Here is a 23,060-nt window from a genome sequence, read left to right as displayed (position 1 = left end):
GACAACTTTCAGACAGTAACTTTATCCTGTGAAAAAATGAATAATAGCCTCCTACCACATACACCCTCATGTTTATAAAAAAATTCACTGATGACTGATATGCCTCCAGTTTTATCTTTCACTAGATTTGCTTTTTCCTTCCAATGTCTAGCTTTATGTGAACTGTTTTATTTTTAATTTTTATACTATACTTGATTTTTCTTGAAACCTTGCCTACAGTGAGCAGTGGGTCCATGCATGATAAGATATATATATATATATATATATATATATATATATATATATATATATATATATATATATATATATATATAAACACTTCACAATGCTGAAATCATGAAAGATCGAATTTCATATCACAGAGATCATATGAGTGAACTTTCGGTATCCCGACATTGTGAACGGAGATCTGCATACAGAGCGGAATGGGAGATTTCCCTTTTCCTCGCTGTAGTGCGATTGCGAAGTTGGAATATTTAAGTAGCGGGGATATGGGGGGCATTGTTGTTTTTTTTTTTTTGGATTTATTTCAGAATTTTGATAATACGAAACATCGATCATATGGTCTCGATCATATGGAAGTTGATGTTTTGGAATTTCAAGATTCTCAAGTGAATCCATATATATATATATATATATATATATATATATATACACACACATATACATACACACACACACACACACACACACACACACATATATATATATATATATATATATATATATATATATATATATATATATACACACACACACACACACACATGTATATATATATATATATATATATATATATATATATATATATATATATATATATATACTCATTCTCATCCTCTCTCAGTAATCTTCCTGCAGTAATGCTGATCCAAGAACATGTGACTCAGGAAGTGACTTGGAGACAAAGCTAAGAGTTACCCAGTGGTGGGATATTCCCTAGAACCTCTCACTCAAGTAAAGTCAACAGGTATCAGTCACTCATTCCTCCTTCCTCCACCTATTTATATCTCAGGTCACATGCAATGCAGACAGACAGACAGACACACTGCCTTTGTTCTGGGAGTTGCCTGTTCAGGTATTGCTTAATCATCATCAGCAGCTCCCTTTTCCCCATTTTTTCTACATGGGGTTGGAGTATCGTGTTAACTGATTCAGTGCCACACTCTTGCCTTCAACACTCATGCCTGACTGTCGCAGATCTTCTTTCACACAAGCCATCTACCACTTTGCTGGATGTCCTCACTTCCTCTTACCATCTTCCTTTCTGCCCTAAATCTTTCTCACCAGATTATCGTCTGCTTTTTTGCATGTGTACAAACCACCATAATCTGTTCTGTTTGATCATTTCTGCAACTGGAGCTAATTTGGCTTCTGATCTTATGTCCTCATCTCTTCATCTGGCCCACAGTGTGCATCCTACCACCCTTCTCAGACACTTAATTTCCATTACCTCTAGCTTCTTCAGCTGTTGTGCCTTTACTGCCCAGACTTCTGTACCATACAATAGTACTGGTTGCACCACTGTCATGTACACCTTACTTTTCAGCTTCTTTGGCATTTTTCTGTCATAGACTACACCTGACACTCTATGCCAGTTGGCTACAGCCCCTCTGATTCTAGCTTTGACCTCTTCATTCAGACTTCCCTTCTCTTCAACCACCCCTCCCAGATACTTGAAGCTGTTTACCTTTTCCTCTGTCTTCCCTTCAATCGCTATTCTCAGCTTCTTCTGATTTCCCCAATTTGCTGCCATTACCACCATCTTATCTGTGCTTAGTTTCATTCCTTGTGCCTTCAGTTTTTCATTCCATTCTCCTATTCTTTGCTGAACTTCTAGCTCAGAGTCTGCCTGTAATGCCACATCGTCTGCATGCAGCAACTTTGTTGATCTGGCCTCTCTGACCTGTTTACTAATGTAGTTCATAACCAGTATGAATAGCAGTGGGCTCAGAGCTGAACCCTTGTGTACACCCAGTCCCACTGGGACCCCCTTTGAGGCCGGACACTGTTCGTACTTGTGTCATTGTGTCGTTGTACATAGCCTGCACTAATTCTACCAGTGTTTCTGGGACTTCAAACCACTGCAGTACTGCCCAGATCAGCATTCTTGGAACCTTGTCATATGCTTTCTCCAAGTCTAGGAATGCCCAGTTGGACTCTCTCTTCATCTCTATGTTCTTCTCAAGTATCTGTCTCACTGCAAGCATTGGGTCAGTTGTGCTGCATCCTGATATGAATCCGAACTGCTCATCTCCCATCTTACATTCTACTACACTGTGTATCCATTTATCAATCACCCTCCCCAGAACGTTCATGCAGTGTGATAGAAGTTTGATGCCTCTGTACTGCCCACAGTTGTGGATGTCCCCTTTGTTCTTGCACACTGTTATGAGTATGCTTATTCTCCAGTCATCTGGGATATGCCTTTCTCTCCACACTGCTATTAGTACCCTCAGGAGCCATTTCTCCCCTGTCTCACTCAGCATGTTAATGACATTTGCTGTGCCCTCATCTGAGCCTACTGTTTTCCCTGACTTCCTTTTCCTTAGTGCTCTTAGTGCTGTTCTTACTTCTTCTAGGGTGGGCTTCTCTTCTTCTGTCATTGTAGGCTGTTTTTGGGGCAGTGCTCCTTCTGTGGGGTTTTCTTCAATCAGAAGCTGCTGGAAATACTCCTTCCATCTGCCTTTGATGTCCTGTGGACTGGTGAGCGGGCTGTTGCTGGCATCCCTTATGAAGGATGTCTGACTGTTTTCCTTATCTTTCTGTCTTTGTCTTGCAACCTGATATAGTTTCTTTGTGCCACTTACCGAGTCACTTTCCAGAAGTTGGGAATGTACATCCGATGCCCTAGTCTTTGCTATTGCAACTTTTTTCTTAGCTTCCTTGTCAGTCAACAAGTAGTCCTTCCTAGCCTGGTCAGTCTTTTCTATCTCCCACATCTTCCTGCACTCCTTCTTTCTTTTAATGGCTTCCTGGACTTCTGCATTCCACCACTAGCTTTCTTTATGTACTTTATTTCCATACCTGCCTTGGCCACGTATCTTTTCTGTAGTTGTAATGCATGCTGTAATATCAGGTATTGTTTAAGTACGTATAATAAGTGCTAATCTGACATGTGATAAATACAATTCTCTTTTGCTGCAAGTTTATGGAAAAACTTTAATGATAACTGTCAACTCATCACAAAATAAGCCTTAAGTTACAGTTTAAAATATTCAATTTATCACATAAAGCAGACTCCTACATTTTTCATGAACCGTTTTTTCTTTATATTTTTTAGTTGGGATTACTGCTTTCCATTCATTCCAATGGACATAAATGCATTATTAGCTGACCTAGAAATATAGTGTTATATAGATTATGTATTATTTATTTATTTATTTTATGTATGGGCATTCTTGCTTGTGGCTTTTTTCTATAGTTTTGTATTTGTAATAATTTTTGTGTTAGTTTGCTTGCATGACCATAAGCAACATATTGCTTCAGTCAGAGTGTTGTTATAGCACGTCATTAATGCAAATTAAAAATGTGTATGACATTCTGCCTGGTAAGGGCAATATGAGAGCACTGCTTGATATATAGTTATAGATATTTCTCAACTGATAAATATTAATGAGGATGAAGAGTGTCTCATCATGCAAAAAAGAAAGCAAAATCAGACCATTTTCTTCCTGGCAGATAACCTATTTAATTCAAGAATTTGCTTGATATTATCAGACTAGTTATTTACAATGTATGCAAATAAGTAAAAGATCACTGTGATGTTACTGATAAATAAAGGCATTAAAATGCCAGGTAGATGACAGTGCTCATAAATTCATACTTATTGCCTAACTCAACAACCACAACATCATACAGCATGAGGTAGACAATTGGTGTATTGCTCTTTATTACTCAGACATGTAAGGGTTTGGTTCAAATAAATGCATAGATAAACGTGCTGGTAAAAACAGCAAAAGCAGATAAATGAACTATTACTCAAACAAATAAAAAATCTAAACTAAAAAGCTGCTGCATCACTTCTTTGAGCAAAATATATAAACAAACAAACAAATAAATAAATGCATTCGGTCACTTTCATACACAGCAACCTTGGGGTCATTCTGCTCTATTTGGTGTCCTATTTCTCATACACTCTATCTAACTCACAGTCTAATGTAACAGTTAGATTTTCCTAAATCAATTCATCACCTGCTGAAGCTCTAGTATCTTCCTATTACCTTAAGAATAGTTGGAAAATAATTGAGTCATCTCAATCAAAGTCAGACTAGTTGTCAGTCTTCACGGTCTCCAGGTATTCTCCCAACCCAAATCCATTATCTCCCCTTCCCTGTGCACCAAATTAGTTTGTCTACAACCCCTAAACCTTTTCTGAACATTATATCTACTCATCTTTTGGCTTCATTACTTTACGATTAGACATCATACAACAAAACTCTTTGGGTTGCAACTATCCTGTATTCTTAACAATTGATTTTAAGGAACCTACCTGGCTACATGTATCAAGACATTTCTTTCTGATTATTAGATGACAACAACCACTTGCATTCCATGATAGGAAACAGAGGTCTGTGGGCCCAGTTCCCATTGAATACCCTTCCTTCCCTACCTCTACCTTATTATCTTCAGAAACATCACCAATATGGATGAAATATTGTTTTGGCAAATGGCTTGCCGATTTCTGGTAAACAGATCTCATTAGTTGGCTCATAGCAGGACAGAAAAAACATTACACCCCTGCCTACACACATACTGGAATTATGAGCAGAAAGCTACCTCAACCTTCCTAGACCTATGTGTAGAACACAATGATTCCGGTATAAAACTTATGCTGACTAGATTCCTTTAAATTTTCATTATAACCATAGTTGAAATCATGGAGCTGTTCCATCCAATTTGTAGACATTGGCAATTAGGGATATAAAATGACCAAAGAGTAAATAGATAACGCTCATTGATTATGTTATCTGTAACTGTGCCTTAGAGGTTTACAAATATCTTGAACATTTTAGATGGCAGTTTTTTTTTTGAAGGCCTTCTCTGTATATGCATATGACTATTGTAATGTATGGCTTTATCATGAAACTCACTAGCCATCCCACAGACTGAATACCTTCTTTTATTTATTTATTTTTATTTTACATTTGTTTACTGGGAAAGTTAAGCTGGGCACAGTTCCATTTTCAGTGGAGGCCCGGGGAGAAAAGCTCCAAGAAAACTATCAAACAGTATAATATAATCCAATTCATTAACATAAAAGAGAGAGCATTACTAGCTTTTACATACATCATTGAAAGACAATGTGGCAGAGATTAAAGCGACCATACTATTTGTGCTACTACCACTGATTTTTTGAATGTAGCACAAGTAGTATGGTTGCTTTAATCTCTGCCACATTGTCTTTTAATGGGTAGGTATGATAGAGCTATGCATATAAAATACAACTTTAAACTGAATTCTCATATATAACCACCTAATAAATTAATGACGAGTCTAGGTAGAATGATGGACTTAAAAATGCAGTCAATATCAGACCAGTCGGCTACAGGACACAGAGGGATAAAGCCATAATTATGACCCCGATCATCTGAGACTGAGTAAGTAAATGAGGTGCCTATGAGGGAGGGGGAGTAAGTTGTTGTCACCTTACTCATCCTGGTCGGGGGTAAGGTAGTCTGACCTACTAAAATGCTATCAGATACTGGTAAAAGACATTATCATCATGCAGAGTATGGGCCAGGGACATACACTTAGTGCTGCCAAGTTTTGTCTGCACAATAGCATGACATATAATTGCACTCTAAAAGGGGAATATGACAAAAATATTTTCTTGCCTTCACAGACATACACAAGATCAAGGAAGAATGTTTTTGACATTTGTCAGATTTGCTAAATGTTGCTTTATTACAATAATGTTAGGTGATGACTTAAAGCAAGATTAGTTACACTAATTAACCTTTTGCAAAGCATCATTTTCTACTGCAGATTTATTTGTAGATGGATTTCATAAATTAATCCTTATTCTTGCATGATTCAATGGAAAAGTTGCACAAATGTAAATCAGATTGGAACACTAGGATTGTGACCTTTTATATGGGTTTTTGCTTTTGTCTTGTACTATAATGAAACTCTGTCATATGCTACAGTCCTCAGGGTATCATAATAATGTAGTCCTTAAGAAAAATTAAGACTACAGCATAACTAATTGCATGAAGCTGTTTCCCCTGAGAAGAGCAAATAGCACATCATTACTGTACGTTTGGTAATAACTTCCTTCTGCAGTGTTATAATTAAACTTCCTGCTGTGTGTCGATGCTGTAATTGAAATTAATTTATGTACTTAGCTCTAATGCTTCTGATCACAACTGTCTGACATAGACACAGGACATGGAATACAACCTCAGAAGGAATTGCATCAAGGTTTTCATACATAATTACTTCATTATCTGAACTACAAAGACATTCTCTTTTCAAATACTTTTTTTTCTTGTAGTTGACAGTGTGCTATAAATTTCTTAATTCTGGTAGCCTTTTTTCGATCTACAATACCATGTATCATCAGTTAGGGACCCTAATAATGCTTTGACAGCATACTATATAGAGCTAACACTTTGTGGTACTGTTTTGTTTTTCTTGAAGACCAGTATTTCTTTCTGGGTATGATTTGCATATGATAATTTTTCTTATGATTTCTGATATATATTTTTTTTACAATTTGTTATGTAGACTTGGTACTACACAAAAGTCATAAGTTGCGCTGCTTAGCTCAGCAATGAGAATGCAGATGTAGAACTGAGAAAAGCATGGGTGACAAAGATTTCTAGATGTTGGAGCTGTGTTTTCAAGTGCCACAAAAAGGACATATTATGGAGATGCAGCAATATAAGAACAGAGGATGCAGGCCTAAGGGAGAGAATGCCAAGTTATATGGCATAAAACAAAAGCTAGCAATATAACAAAATGTGCACTGCCAGCCAGCTATGTACCCCTACAACTATCAGGCAATGCAAACAAGGCTGCACCATAAAACAATGGTGTATAGTGCTGCATAGGCTTTAAGAACAAGCATCTGTCAATGCCAAACATGGGCTTGTATTAGGGAAGGGAACTGCCAAAGTGATTGGAAGGTATGATGTAGGGAAATATGTGACAGGAATATGGATAAACAATGATGGAATAATGCAGGCATTGTAGCAATGAATTGAAAATGCAAAAAAAATCTTTTATATGTAAGACTGCCCATAAAAATTAAATATTTTTAAAAATATTAATAACATCCACCACCACTCTGCAAGGAAACTGACAACTTTTAGTCAAAGTAGTAAAACGTTTAATGAACAATGGCAAGCGCTTTCACAACACAATCTTGTTTCTTCAGACCATTCAAAAAGTACATCAAAAACACAGTCTTATATAGTTAAACAATTAACAAAAGATCAGATAAAAATAAAAAAAATATATAATGTTAATTAAAAATCAACTGTGCATATCTAATAAATTCAGCAAAACGTCCTAACCAATCAAATAAGAATAAAAGGTCTTATCCTATCAAATTGATGGCAAAAACCCTAACATCCCACTTAGATTCAGTAAAATCTGTAATGTGACTGGTTGAGACCGCTCACTGGTTGACTTCCATTGATAAAACGATCAACCAGTAAGAAAGGGGCTCAACCTACTAAATAATATTCATTCAATAAAGCTGTATATTTGACATAGATTATAAAAAGAATTTTTATGATCTACAAAAAATCCATTGTTATACTTGAGTGTGCATATATCAGTGCATACAGTAGTCTCACATTGCGGAGTTAAAAATAGCCCACTATGCTGTAAATCTCTTGAATAACTTAAGCAATCTGTTCCTTTATTCATTGCTCCTTCAAAAATGAATATAATTCTCCACATGAAGAAGAAAAGAGAAAAAACCGTTATAGAAACTTTGTAAAAATAATCACAAATAACTCGCAAATAGCAACGTAACCCTATGTCAGTGATGGCAATGTAAGTAATGGCAATGAATCAAAATCCAGGATTTCTGGTATTAGCCAGTTGAGGACTACCTTAGAGATTGGTTAAAATCTGTTACCATATGGTGTTATTGGCTGGAGACCACATGCAACCTCCTATTAAGAGGAATAACCTAAACCAATAGAAATCTAGCCTACACGAGATTGGCCTGTCAAAAAACTAAAATCGTGGTAAACCAACACATTGACTCCATAAACTAAAAGCCATCCATTCAGACAATTACTCCTGGACCTTTATAATGTATAGATCATAAACATCACAAAGCATGAGTGTGCATAGTCAAGGTAGGCATTCGTTGTTATTGAATGGCATCCAAAGATGTGAAAATTCACACTAAAGGGGATACCAAGGAAGTACATGTTAAATTACATCAAATAAAATCAGAAAGCATAAACTCTAAGAATGTCACTATGAGTGACTCACTGCTAACGACTTACGACTATACCAGTCATGGAAGTAAAATGTATTCCTTTGTAGTCACTGTTAAATCCTTGTAGTATTTGGTTAGCATATGTCCAGTTGTCCTCTGCCTTTTACAGTCAGTCCATATGATTTTCCTTGAATGGTGTGATGGTCCTTTATTATCAGGAAATATATGTCTGGGGTGATATTTTACATTGAAGGACATAAATATAGATTGCTTTTATTTATTATTTTTAAGGTTCTATGACTGATTAGTCATAGACATGTATTGTGCTAGAGTTGTGTTTGCTTAATTTTTAGAAAATGGGCCTTGATCCACTTGTTTAATTAGTGGTGTTTGAGCATCCAATAGAACTTATTGATTTAGAGGCTGTTTTTATATTTAGAATTTTCATGTTTGTGCCATTGTTTAGTGCTAACGAGTGGCCATTTCGATCATGTAGACCCATGTCACATGATTTGTGAAATTGCACAATTTTTAGGTGCTTAGATTCATTTGATGTTCCTTAATAGACTGGCTTCATGTTTATGGAGATGATGTGTTGTGTTGTTCCCTTGTTATATTATACTGTTCTTAGATATTGCGACAGGCCGACTGTGCAGGCCATGTTTTTATTGGTCTTATCCATCTAGTTTTGTTAAGAGATTGGGCATATCCTTAACCAATAGCAGCTTAGAATAACTAGTTTTAACCAATTGTTGAGGTGGTTCGTGATTGGTCAACATCAGCAATTGTCAATTTTGATTTGCTATGCATTTTACTGTCATAAATGGTATAGTTGTAAGTCGCTATCAGCGAGTCAGTCATAGTCACATTCTTAGAGTTTATGCTTTCTGATTTTATTTGATGCTATTTAACATTTACATCCTTGTTAACCCCTTTAGTGTGAAGGGGATAAGTACCATCTATACATTAAAAAAGTCCAGGAGTAATTGTCTGAATGGATTGGATTTTAGTTTATGGAGCCAATGCATTGGTTTACCATTATTTTAGTTTTTTGACAGGCCGATCTTGTGTACACTAGATTTATATTGGTTTAGGTTATTCCATCTTAATAGGAGGTTGAATGTGGTCTCCAGCCAATAGCAGCATATGGTAACAGATTTTAACCAATTTCTGGGGTGGTCCTCGATTGGCTAATACCAAAAATCCTGGATTTTGATTTGTTGTCATTACTTACATTGCCATTATTGGCATATGATTAAGTTGCTATTTGCAAGTTATTTGTGATTATTTTTACAAAGTTTCTATAAAGTTTTTTGTCCTTTTCTTCTTCATGTGGAGACATATTTATTTTTGAAGGAGCAACGAACAAAGGAATAGATTGTTTAAGTTATTCAAAAGATTTATAGCATATTGGCTATTTTTAACTCCGCAAAGTGATACTGCCGTATGCATTGATATATGCACACTCAAGTATAACAATGGACTTTTTGTAGAACATGAACATTCTTTTTATAATCTATGTCAAATATACATTTTTATTGAATGAATGTTATTTAGTAAGTTGAGCATTTTTCTTACTGGTTGATCGTTTCGCCAATGGATGTCAACCAGTGACATGTCTCAACCAGTCACATTACAGATTTTACTGAATCTAGGTGGAATATTAGGTTTTCTGCCATCAATTTGATAGGATAAGACCTTTTCTTATTATCTGATTGGTTAGGAAGTCTTGCTGAATTTATTAGATATGCACAGTTGATTTTTAATTGACATTCTAATTTTTTTTTTTATTTTTATTGGATCTTTCTGTGTTTTTTATGCACTTTTTGAATGGTTTTATTATTTTGACTAAAAGTTGTCCGTTTACTTGCAGAGTGGTGGTAGATGTTATTGATTTTTACAATATTAATTTTACACCACTGAGTTGCTGTTGAAGTGCTATTTTTGTTTGCATTTGTTGGATTATTTTTAAAAATATATAAATGATAGCTCAATGTATGAAATGAAGGAACAGTTTGATGGATACTCATTCTCAACAAAACCCCATCGAATCTGCCCTTAGGCGTATGATCCAGTCGTTCCCTATCTATGTCTCTGTCCCTGAACTTATGTTAGTTGTTGGTTTTGCCTACATAGAAGCTAGCTTCAAATATAGTATATCTTATGTGCTAGTGAGTGTGCTAAAGCTGTAAAACTCAAACTTAAAGTTCAGGGGACCGCATTAGAGAACATATGAGGATAGGGACGAACGACTCATACTACTAAAGGGAGCAGATGGGATTTTTTTTTTTGAGAGTATCCATCAAAACCAAGATTTAGAAGAAGAGAAGGAATCAGATAGGATGGGTGTGATTACAACAATGAAATATTTATACTTTATATATTTAAACTTTGTATGTATGTATGTATTTACAGATGTCTTTGCAAGTTGTGTATTTGTGTATGTGTATCTTGAAGCATTTTAAAGTATGAATTTAGTTAGACATGACCTGAGGAAGCTTATGAAGAAGCGGCTTGTCTGTTGTCTAATTTATGTCAGGACTTACTGTTTGCCTCGCTCTAAGCCAGGTGCTCTTTGAATAGCTCAATGTATGGCTCATATTTAATTCATAGCTTTTTGTTCATCACTTCATCACAAACATAAACATTCTGTATATTGCATTATACACAAAGGAGGACATTTAATTAAAAAAACAGTCTGAAAATGTCGACAGGCATGTATCCATACAGGGTTCCCAGGCTTAAAAGAGAGTCTTTAGCTAAGCCATAAATCTAGATTACTGAATCTTCAAAAGTGTCTGTGGGCACTTATAGGGATTTTGGGAAGTAGAAAAAAATTATCTAAAATTAGTTTAAAAAAAAAAAAAGAATTTTTGGAAGACTTGTAGAAAGGTGTGCATATGCAAGAACATATGGTGACCTAATTTATAAAAAATCAAAATTGCATGAAGTTTATAGTTGAATTGATGCTACTTTAATCAACCACATTCTTTGGCAATTACATAAAATAACAGTTTGAATGATTTTAACTTTTGGACATGTTTCTGCTCAAAATTGTCATTCAGTTACATTGCTACTGTACTTTAGAAGGCATTAACATGTTCTGCTATACTTTAAACTGCACTTACAGTTCCTGCTTTTCATTTCTGGTACTGAAATTCTGCAGACACAGATCATATCAGACTTTTGATGTAGGTGGTCTTTCCCACAGAGATAGTATGTTTTATTAAGGGGTGTGGTGGTGCAACATTTGTTAATATTTATCATTTAAATTATACCATCCAATTGTGTTATGGAGTTTCAATCCTCTCATTTGCTTTTATGTGATTTCCTATGTGCTTTGATGCAGTAAAATAAATCCTAAATTGGGAACTATGTACATCCTATGCCCACATTTCAAATCATGTGTTGTACCTTATAACCTCTTGTGCTTGACCCCTAAAATATTTTCTACTAGAATGATTGGAGGGAATCTCTTTATACGACAACTTTATCCTACTTTAGATGGCAGAATATTTATTTGTTTAATCTTTTGATAAATAGATCACTGTACTTATCATTGTATACAATTTTCTGCCTTGACTCAGGAAACAAGAGCAAAGACAAATGGAAAGGATACAAACACAAAGTTGTTTGCGCAGCCAGTCAGGCAGCAGCTTTTTTGGGGCCTTGGATGAAATCATAACACAAAGCCAAAATCTAAGTTAATAAAGGGAGAAGAAACTGCCAAAACAGTAACTGGAAAGTGAGAACTTCACCTATACCCTTGTAAGTTAAGGCACCAATGTTAACTGTGGTGTCACTCTGAGCAATTAATTTGAACCCTACAGTTGGCATGGGTGGAAAAAACCCTCTAGAAGGAGCGATAAATTTGACTAAAATTAACCCATGTGAAGACAAGTTACAGGTAATCACAGAACAGATCATTAACATTACTTATACTCTGCTTTAAGGCAAGTGCTCACATATTTAGGAAACTGGTATATATGTATCTTAGCACAGAGTTGCAAGATGCTGTGTACCTCTTCACAGCAGTATCTTGTGTAAAAGCTGTGTCATCAAGATGCAACTAATAGGTACAATTTGCTGCAAACTGGAAATGTATATCATTGTAGTTTTAGTTCATGGTTCAATTGGATATTCTAGCATGCATATTTAAATAACCTTATTTTGCTTTACACTGGCTCAGCCTGACAAAGAATCCATTTTTTCAGAATCCCCAAACCTCTCCATTTTGCATACTGTATGTTATATTTACACAGTCCTCTGCAGTCTTATCTTTTCTCTTTCTCCTCCTACTCAAGTTTATTATAGTGCCTATATGTAGGAACTTTTCAATAAATGTAAATTTCAAATGACACAGCATGCAATAAATATAGCAATTAAAATAATAAACATGTTAAAAATAGGAAATACAAAGCTTGTAAAAATGCTCAGCTATCATAAGCTAGGTCAAATAAATATGACTTAAGTGATGTCCTGAAGTCACTTAGCATCAAGTACTCTCAGGCATCCTGGCAATGAATTCCAAAGTCATGGTCTCTATAGAAATTAAATGGACTCTAGATGAAGCTGGCAATGATTCTGAAATAGCAAGGAACACCCTAATAATTGAGTTTAGCAAACAAGATGGTTAGTACAATGCCATCAGCTCTCCACTGTGTGTATGCGTGTGTTGGGGAGGGGGACCAAAGACAAGTACAGTCAAACAAGCCATGGCCAGAACTCGATAGCTGTTCATAGTCTAATGGGTAGCCAGTGAAGGCTGTATAGGACTGGTTAAATATGATAATATCAAGCAATCTATGTATGGAGCCATGCTACAGTGTTCTACAATACATAGAAAAATCTAATTCTGAGTCTGGCAGCCTCAGACACACATTAGTACAATAGTCTTCACAAGGGTAAAACATGACATGCATGGCTAGAGGAAGATCTGTAGATGTCATAAAGTGTTTGATAAAGGCACTTTTTCCTAGAATGGAAATAGGAAGATTTAATGAGAGTTGAAACCTGGGCTTTATGTACCAGTCCATGTATCACTCCATCATAAAAAATAACCCATAGATTTCACAACTTTGTACAAATGGCCATCTGAAATAAAAATGGGTCATAGCAAATACATTGAAGATAACAAAGCGCTTACACAAAACAGAGAAAGAAACCAGAGAATAGAGGTAACACGTTTGTCTTACAACTTTTGCAGTCTTGGGCTAAAATCATATAAAAAAATATTTAAATAAGCCCAAGTATTGAGCAATAGTCAATGAAAGCACTAACCACCAAACAAGCATGTAAACATAAAAAAGTAATGGAATGAATAGGTACTAGGCATCTGTCTAATCACAGTATGCATAATGCATTAGGAATCACTTTTTGAGTACAGTTTTGAGTATAGATTTAAAATGTTAATTGAAGTTTAAGACTGTGCTCAAAAAAGACCTTTGTGTACTTGTTTCTTTACCTCTTTACATTTGGAGATATTTATAAATAAGTAGCACTTTATGAATTACTGCTCAGAGCAATTGTACTTTTCAGACTTTTTATAATTATTTAGATGCGTATCTAGTCACATTTCCCTCATCCCATGAAGCACAATAAATTTAAAAATAGACCTGATTGCACCAAGGTGCACTTTGGAAGAGTTACTCATTTCTGAATATTCTTATGTTTTTCAACCAATAGGTAGTCATGTATTTTAGAAAATTATTTTTCAATACCTGTGAGTATATGAAGTGTTTTTGATCCAGGATATTTAGTTTGATGAAACCTTTACCATAATTTAAAATGAAAGTGCTAACTCTTTTTTGACTTTGCTGGATTGTGTTGTATTTAAGTGGCTTGTTTTCTCTTGTAAATATTCTATACATTATTTTACTTCCATTTACTGATATGAGCCACAGCTGGTATGCCAATATTTTTTGGTCATTTACAAATTCTTGTGTGTCCCTGACTATAGATAAATATAAAATGACAAAACTGGAACAACAGAATACCGTAATAACCATGGCAACCATCTGATATTACTGTTCAACTGCAGTTAAGGTCTGTAACTAAGGTCTATGTTTTGCATCCAGGAAGAAAAAGGTCATCGGCTGCCTCTACTCTTCCCTCATTAGACCAATCATTGAGTATAATGCCCTACTTGGCATGTACCTCACTAGACACCTGCAACAGCTGGAGAGACCACAGAAGTACCTCATGAAGAGGATCCTAGGCATTAAACACATGATCTACACAGACAGACTCAAAAGACTCCAGCTATTCTCTGTTTCATATCACCTAATTAGAGACAATCTCTGCTTGACTTACAAAGCCATGTCTGACCCAACTCTGTTAGAAATGCTACATCTAAAGAAATCCCAATCCCTCTGCACCACACACCCCAGAGACCTCAGCCTCATTACCACAATCAACAGAACATGCTGGAGGGACAGGTTCCTCACCCAGAGACTGACCATGCTCTGGAATAGACTTCTCATACATGTCAAGCAGAGCACCTCGCTGTCCCTCTTCAAGAGAAATTTTGATGAATGGATGGGTAATAGAAAGTTCACCACTGGGATCACTCCAGTGGCTCTACTTGATACAGGCACTGGGAATGAACATCAGCGGCACAATGCCAGAGCACTTCTATGAGCTAGGCTTGCAAAGGCTCCAGGGCCATTAGCCTGGTACACACCTATGAACCTATGTTGATGGGGCACACATATTCCTGAACAAAGAAGAAGCATAACTGTGGTAATGGAAACCTCTTCACTAAATACTTTTTTCTAAAGTAAACATGCACATACCAAACAACAAAAAACTCATGAAGATCCCTGTGCACCATGTCAGATAATAGTGTAAGAAAAAGAAAATGAAGGAGAAAAATCAACACCCCAAACTACTCTTCACTATAATTGTCTGGAAAGGTAGGAGACCAGCAATTCCAGATCTACTGCAGTAGAGTTGAAATCAGTCCAAAAGGATATCATGGCTATACATGTCAAATGCTGATGAGATATTTAAATGGACTAAAACAATTTAAAATATTGTTTTTTCACAACCCCCGGATTTACTAAACTTCCATGCAGGACTAGCTTTGTCCTGCACGGAAGCGCTCATTTAGGAGCAGGATGGCAGCTCACCATGCATATTAATAATGCGTGCTACCTGACCTCCTAGGCTTACACGGAGCATGTACGAGTGCAGAGGGCATGTCTGAGAGCAGGGATCTCAGAATAAACATGCCTCAGCAATGTAGAACAGCAGAAAGTGGTAAGAAATGATTGAGACCGCTCATATGTGTCCGCATATCCCCACCAACAGTTCCCCATGTGTACAACAGCAACAGTACATAAAAATTAAATGAAGAAACCCCTTTATTTTATTTTAAAAATCCGAGTAAAGCTAACCGTAGGTGTGCGGTGTGCTCAACACTTAGCTATGGTTAAAGCAGCATAAAAGGCTGAAGAGGATAACAAGGAAGATATATCCAAATGAAGCAGCACAGCAATAGTGTAGTGGGCAGAGCATTTGCATAATGAGCAGGCATTCCTGGTTCTTGTCCCACTGCAGCACAGTCTATTTTACATGGCAAAGCACATTATAACCAATATTTTTGTTGCAAAACCCACTAAATAACATATATTTATGAACTGGAGTACTGCAGGAAATGCACATGTGAAGTGTCAGCGTCATAATGAATAAGGCATTAGTAAGCAGGTTTAAGCACAAATAAGCAGTAGTAAGCATATGTAAGCATGTTTAAGTGAATTTGTACAGGGGTAAGCACTGCCTACACAGGCTAAGCAATGTAGAAGCTAACTGAGTATAAGACACTGTAACCGGAAGTTAGCATTGCTTACCATTGCACAAACACCTGCAAACCTGCTTACAACTGCTTTAAAGTGCCTTAATCACTCTGTATCCAATGGCCCATGTTCTGCCCATCAACAAAACAAACAGCCTCTGCAAGTCTTGAACCCAAGACCCTGTACAATAGAATCACAGTAGTTAACCACTAAGCCATCATAATAGTACATAGGATTGAGGTTTCAACAAACAAATCCTCACCATAGGAAAATCAAACTGAACATGTGAAAGGAATCTATGTACAGTGTGATGTTGTATAACCTGCTACATAACATAAATATGTGAAGTGGAGTACTGCAATAAGGCCAGATGTGAGGTGTTATTGTAATAAAGTGTTGAAGTCCCCAGGACCCCCATACAGTGTATGTACACAAGAATCACGGATACCAGGCACAGATATAACATGCAACGAATAATAAATCAATGCCAAATGGAAATTATAATGTTAATTAAATATTAAGCAACGCTAAGCATTGCACAGCTCAGCTTACTTAGTGTAAGCAATGTGTAAGCTGGCTAACTCATTCTGCCCAGTGGTATGCCCCTTTAAGCAATGCCAACATTAGGTAAACAGGTGTGCCCATAGCTTAGCCTTTTGAAAACTGTCAAATCACGGGAAAGTGCAGGAAATTGGGTGCATTTAAACCCTACAGGTGCGAATACTTCCCATAACTGGTTGTAGCTCCTTACTTTAGGCAGAATGGCTGGAGGTGGGGAAGGCACTCGATTTATAGCACAGCGCTGGGCCACCCAGGAGTCCAGATTCATGGTATGGCTCCTGGTAAAACACCATGAGCAGGGACCACTGCAGGGCCAGTACTAGGGCTCTCAGTATAAAGTGGAGGCCTGGGACAGTCTCACCTGTGACCTCACCAGTGCCATTGGTATCCCCTATACTGATGAGCAGGTCAGGCATCACCATGCTGACCTGAAGTGGTGGGGGGGTCTCTTGGAGCAGTGGATCCAAGAATCAAGGCAGATGGCCAATGCCCCAGCACTGAGTAAGTACTCATTCCACTACATAGATAATGATTGCCTAGCTTGTGTATACTATGGATAGGTAATGGCTAAATATCACTGTATTTCTCTGACAGCTGAAGATGAGTGGGCTGCGAACCAGCAAGCCCATGCTGCTAGGCTGCAAAGGCTGTGTCGCAAGGCAGGTTAGTAATAATTTTGCATGTACTGGCATAACAAATAAATATCCTGGCCCCTCAATCTCCAACCCCAACTATGCAATATAACCAAAAAGCTTATAAAACAGGACAAAATCCAATACTATCAGTCAGCCCTTACCTTCTCCCAACATAACCCCAAACAATTCTGGTCCTCAATAAACTCCACCCTCCTCCCAGGTAAAGTAAGTACACCCACTCCTAACATAACTCACTCCTCCGAAAATATTGCTACCTCTTTCAACAATCACTTCACACAAACCGTACTATCACTAGCTAGACAAGACAACCCCCCCATAAACCCACACCATCAACTACAACTAACAATCTCCCAAATAGCTTCTCTTTCTTTCCTGTTCCTAACTCCAAAATAAAACAACTGTTAGCTAAACTTAAACCCACCAAATTAGCAGCAGACAACCTCCCAAGTGAATACCTTCAACTTGCAGCTGACGCTCTAGCCTACCCAGTATCACTCTTGATAAACAGATCTCTGTTAGAAAGTTATGTTCCCACACTATGGAAAGTCTCACACATAATTCGTTACACAAAGGCGACCCCTCCACAGATCTAACCAATTACCGCCCCCATAGCTATTCTCTCGCCACTCTCCAAAATACTAGAGAGATGCATCCATTCTCAAGTCTCAGATCACCTCCTTGCTAACAACCTCCTCTCCAGTACACAACACAGTTTCTGACCTAACCATAGCACCACCACCGCCTTACTCTCTTTTTCTAACACTATTATAAAAAATAAAACTGCAGGTTATCTCTCCTTAGCTACTTTCCTAGACCTTTCTAAAACTTTCGACATGGTCCCACACAAACAACTCATCTCTCTTCTAAATAACCTATCCTTCTCTCAACCAGTCATTAACTGGTTTCAGAGTTACCTATCTGACCACCAACAAGCAGTTGTTTGGCAGGATGACCTATCCCCCCAACTAGCAGTCTCCAGAGGTGTTCTCCAAGGGTCCATCCTGGGACCCCTACTCTTCTCTATTTTCACCAATAATCTAGCCTCAGCCACAACACATGGCACACTCATACAATATGCAGATGACTCGACCATCATCTGCACAGCTCATTCCCTACCCGAACTGCAAAAAGTCACACAGGAAGCATTTTCCTCTAGTGAAACTTTTTTATCCAATGCCCAGTTAATACTCGACCCAAACAAAACAAAATTACTAGTCTTCCAACCCACCAAACTTACCCTAGACAGCTCTCACTTTAACAGCACAGCAAAAGACAACACCACCATCCATCCTACAGAACACACCAAATTACTAGGAGTAGAAATAGGCAATAAACTGAACTTTGACATTCACATTTCCATGACCATTAAAAAAGTGCACAAAAAACTAGGAGCATTATATAGAAATCAGCAACTACTTACGAAAGCAGCTAACATATCTGTAGAAAATTCTCATCTTATTTCCACCCTACTTTACGCCTCTCCGATATTTACTAACCTAAGACAATGTGACCTAAATAAGCTTGGAACCTGCTACAATAAAATCACCAAATTCACCACAGGGGCTTCCTACTGCAATCACCATTGTCTCTCACTGACAGAACTAGGCTGGCTAGAGCTCCCCCACCTCCTTCAATGGTACCAACTCGCCCAAAAACTAATAAACCAACCACTAAAAGTCCCATCTTTCCAGAATCTACTCCAACCCTACTTAACCACGAGACCACTAAGATCCAGCCACAAAAACCTCCTACAGGTCACAAGAGCTAATAACTCTACTGGAGAAGCATTATTCTCCTGCACTATAGCCAAACTCTGGAACTCCCTCCCACCCTCATATACCTCTGTAACTTCTTGCACCCACTTCAAATCCTTACTAAAATCACACTTAAAATCTTGCCGGATATGCCCTTGCAACCCCCCTCCCATAATACCATCCACTCCACCCACCCACTACTTCACTCTTCCCCCTATCAATGACCAACTCTTAGTAAACTTGGCTACTCATGTTCCCAGCTACCTACCACATAGTATTATCTTCTTGTAGCAACAACTGCTAATGACTGTTATGTACCTCAAAAACAGATTGTTTCATTTGTTCACTGATGAATCTCAACTACATTTGTAACCATGTTTAGTATCTCTCAACATGTTTTAAAATTGTACTATGTTCTACAGGGGTTTGAATTCCAGGAGTGGTAATATGTTGTATGCATAATCATAACCCACAACTGTACAGAGTTCGTGAGAATGTTCAGATAGAAATCTGTATCCATAATTAGACCCAACAACTGTACAGACTTTGCTAGAATGTTCAGATAGTAAGCTGTAAGCATAATCATAACCATCAACTGTACAGACTGTGGCAGAATGTTCAGGTAGTCAGCTGTATGCATAGTCATATCCCTCAACTGTTCTGATCTGTCCAGCATGTCCAGATAAATGGGTCACATCTGCTGCCTGATAACCTGTTCCCCTGACAAATCAGTGTGATGATCCAAGAAATGTAGGCAGCTTTTACTGACATATAACTGATAATCAGACCTGAACATAGTCGGAAAATGTATATGAGAACAAACCTGTCATTGTAGCATCTCACCTAAAGTGTATGGCAGCTATTCTCAAAATACATCACATTAACACCTGCATCCTGTCATGCTTTGACCAGAGTATGTGCAATAGCAGATTGTTAGGTATGTGTATAACATCAACATGGAATCTGGGAGTATGTGTAGAATTTGTCAGGTAGTGTTAAAGATTTTCTCCACAGCTATAACAGGTAAGAGGTGTAGATTATAGGTACAACACAGTTCACTTATATAACTGTCTACAAGCATGATATCTGGGAGTATGTGAATGGACTACATGAAAAGAGACATAGAGGAGCTCTCTGATTATGTAGCCCAGGCTGGTATGACCCTGACCCTGAGCAGCATCTTGCCCTCACCAAGAATGATGCCACAATACAAAGTCAAGATGATCAGCTTTAATAATTGGCTCAAGTACTGGTGTCATTCTAAGGGGATCCAATGTCATTCTGCCTGGGATGACATGTTGGACAAGCCACACTGCTTCACAAGGGACGGCTTGCACCTGTCACCACTGGGCTTCCGGATATTGGCAAAGGCTCTTGCCACCCCCATAGTGCCTTTTTTAGGCAAGGCTCAAAAGACAAACCCACCTTCTTAGATAACAAAAATGGAAAAAAACTAAGGGTAATGCTGCTCAACGCCAGAAGTCTAAATCTCAAGATGCAGGCACTCGATGCACTCCTCAGTATGGAGAACATCGACGTCTGTGCAGTAACTGAAACCTGGTTCAAGGCTCCTGAGAGCACCCCAGCACTACCAGGCTATACCTCGTATCATGCTTTTTGGCCCCAAAACCCGGGCCGAACGACAAAAGGAGGGGGAGTTTCCATATTCATCAAGGACACCCACACCTCCAGGTTAGTAGCAACACATGAAGCATCGGAGACCATACAGGTGCAACTAACCATAGGCAAAACTGCTATACAACTGGTAGCATGTTACAGACCACCCTCCCAATCTCAGGACACCCACTCAGCCTTCCTGAAGATATTGGAGGATATGAATGTATCACAAAATACCATCATACTGGGAGACTTCAACTACTCTAACATAGATTGGGTACATTATTCTAGCCCTAACACCCTAGCCCAAAGGTTCCTGGAATTCATAAATTCAAATGCACTGGAACAACTAGTCACCTCTCCCATTAGGGGAGATAATATACTAGACCTGATCATCACAAACATGGGGACAAAATGCTCCACACCGAGGTATACCCTCACTAGTGAGATCTGACCACAAACTAATCAACCTGGATATACATATCCCACCTCCACCCCCAGCACAAAAGACCACAGTGAAAAACTTCTCAAAAGCAGACTTCACTCTTCTTAAGACTGAGATGGTATCCTTTAAGCCCACTGGGCCAGTGGATACCACATCCCACAATGCTGAATCCTTCACAAATGCTTTCTATGGACATCTCCAAGAATGCATGGATCATGCAATCCCAAATAAATCCAAGTCCCTCTCCACCAAAGGCAAGCATCCTGTCTGGTGGACCTCAGCCATTAACAAATTGTATAACAAAATAAGGAAGCTACTGCACGACAGAGCAAAATCCCATAAAGGGAAGACATCTCTGATCAACACTAGCAGAAAACTACGTTCTCTCATAAAAACATCCAAGGCCAACTTTGAGAGAAAAATTGCTAAGGACACTAAAGATAACCACAAAGCCTTCTTCAGCTACATTAGAAACCCGGGCAGAAACCCTCAGATATGCTCAGAGTTAGTTCACAACAAAAAAAAAATACACTGAACCCACAGATATTGCCAACATTCTGGCTGACAGGTTCAGTGCAAATTTCTCCCCTCTCTCACCCCCAAAAGAAGAAATACTTATCCCAGCTGAATGTAATCTCCCTGTCATCTCAGATGTCCAGGTGAGAGCCGCCCTCAGCAAAGCTAAAAACACAGCATCAATGGGACCTGACGGTATCCCGGGTTGCGTGCTACGTGAACTCCAAGAGGAGCTAAACCCGCACATAAAAATGCTATTTAACCTTAGCCTTACTACAGGATATGTACCTGAACACTGGTGTACAGCAACAGTGGTCCCACTCCACAAAGGGGGTACCTCTACAGACCCTGGGAACTACCACCCCATAAGCTTAACCAGTCTGGTCTGCAAAGCTATGGAAAGAATCATTATGGAACTCATAAACAGAGACATTGGGGACCTACAGACACTTGACCCCACCCAGTTCGGCTTTGTAAAGGGCAGATCCTGCCTTTTGAACCTGGTTGACTTTTTCAAAACAGTCACTACAGCCATTGATGAGGGCAAAGCAGTCCATACAGCCTACCTGGACTTGGCTAAGGCCTTTGACACAATACCCCACTCAGGCATCATAGATAAGTTCAACAGCTTAAATATAAACCCTTATGTCACTAGATGGGTTGCAAACTGGCTAAAGGACAGAACCCATAAAGTTAAAATCGCTGGAGCAATGTCAGACTCAAAGCCAGTCACAAGTGGTGTCCCACAGGGATCTGTCCTGGGACCCCTCTTGTTCAGCATTTATTTCTCAGATGTTAAAGCAAACATGGGAGGGTTGTGGCTGACAAAGTTCGCAGATGACTGCAAACTAGGCGCCATAGTCGATACACCAGCGGACACATACATCCTACAAAAAGGCCTCACAGAAATGGACAACTGGTGCCGGAGTCATGGCCTTAAACTAAATGCCAAAAAATGTATAGTCATCCCCTTTTGGAAAAAGAAAGTACCCACAAATTATCACATAGACAGCAACCCACTGAGTATGGAAAAAGTAATCAGAGACCTAGGGACCCAAGTCGACAGCGACCTCTCATTTGACACCCATGTTGCCAAAGTGGTTAGAAAAACATTCTACCTTGCGCACCTTATCATGAAGGGATTCACATCCAGATCCAAGGATGTCATTGTACCCCTATACTCTTCCCTCATCAGATCCATGACTGAGTACAATGCCCCATTTGGTATGTACCTCTCCTGACATTTGCAACAGCTGGAGAGACCACAAAAGTACCTCACCAAGAGGATCAAGGGTCTCCAACATATGTCTT

Source organism: Protopterus annectens, chromosome 8.part0 (assembly GCF_019279795.1).
Source record: "Protopterus annectens isolate FY-2018-M chromosome 8.part0, PAN1.0, whole genome shotgun sequence".
NCBI lineage: Eukaryota > Metazoa > Chordata > Ceratodontiformes > Protopteridae > Protopterus > Protopterus annectens.
The sequence above is the reverse complement of the archived record's forward strand: the minus strand, read 5'-3'. Positions refer to the sequence as shown.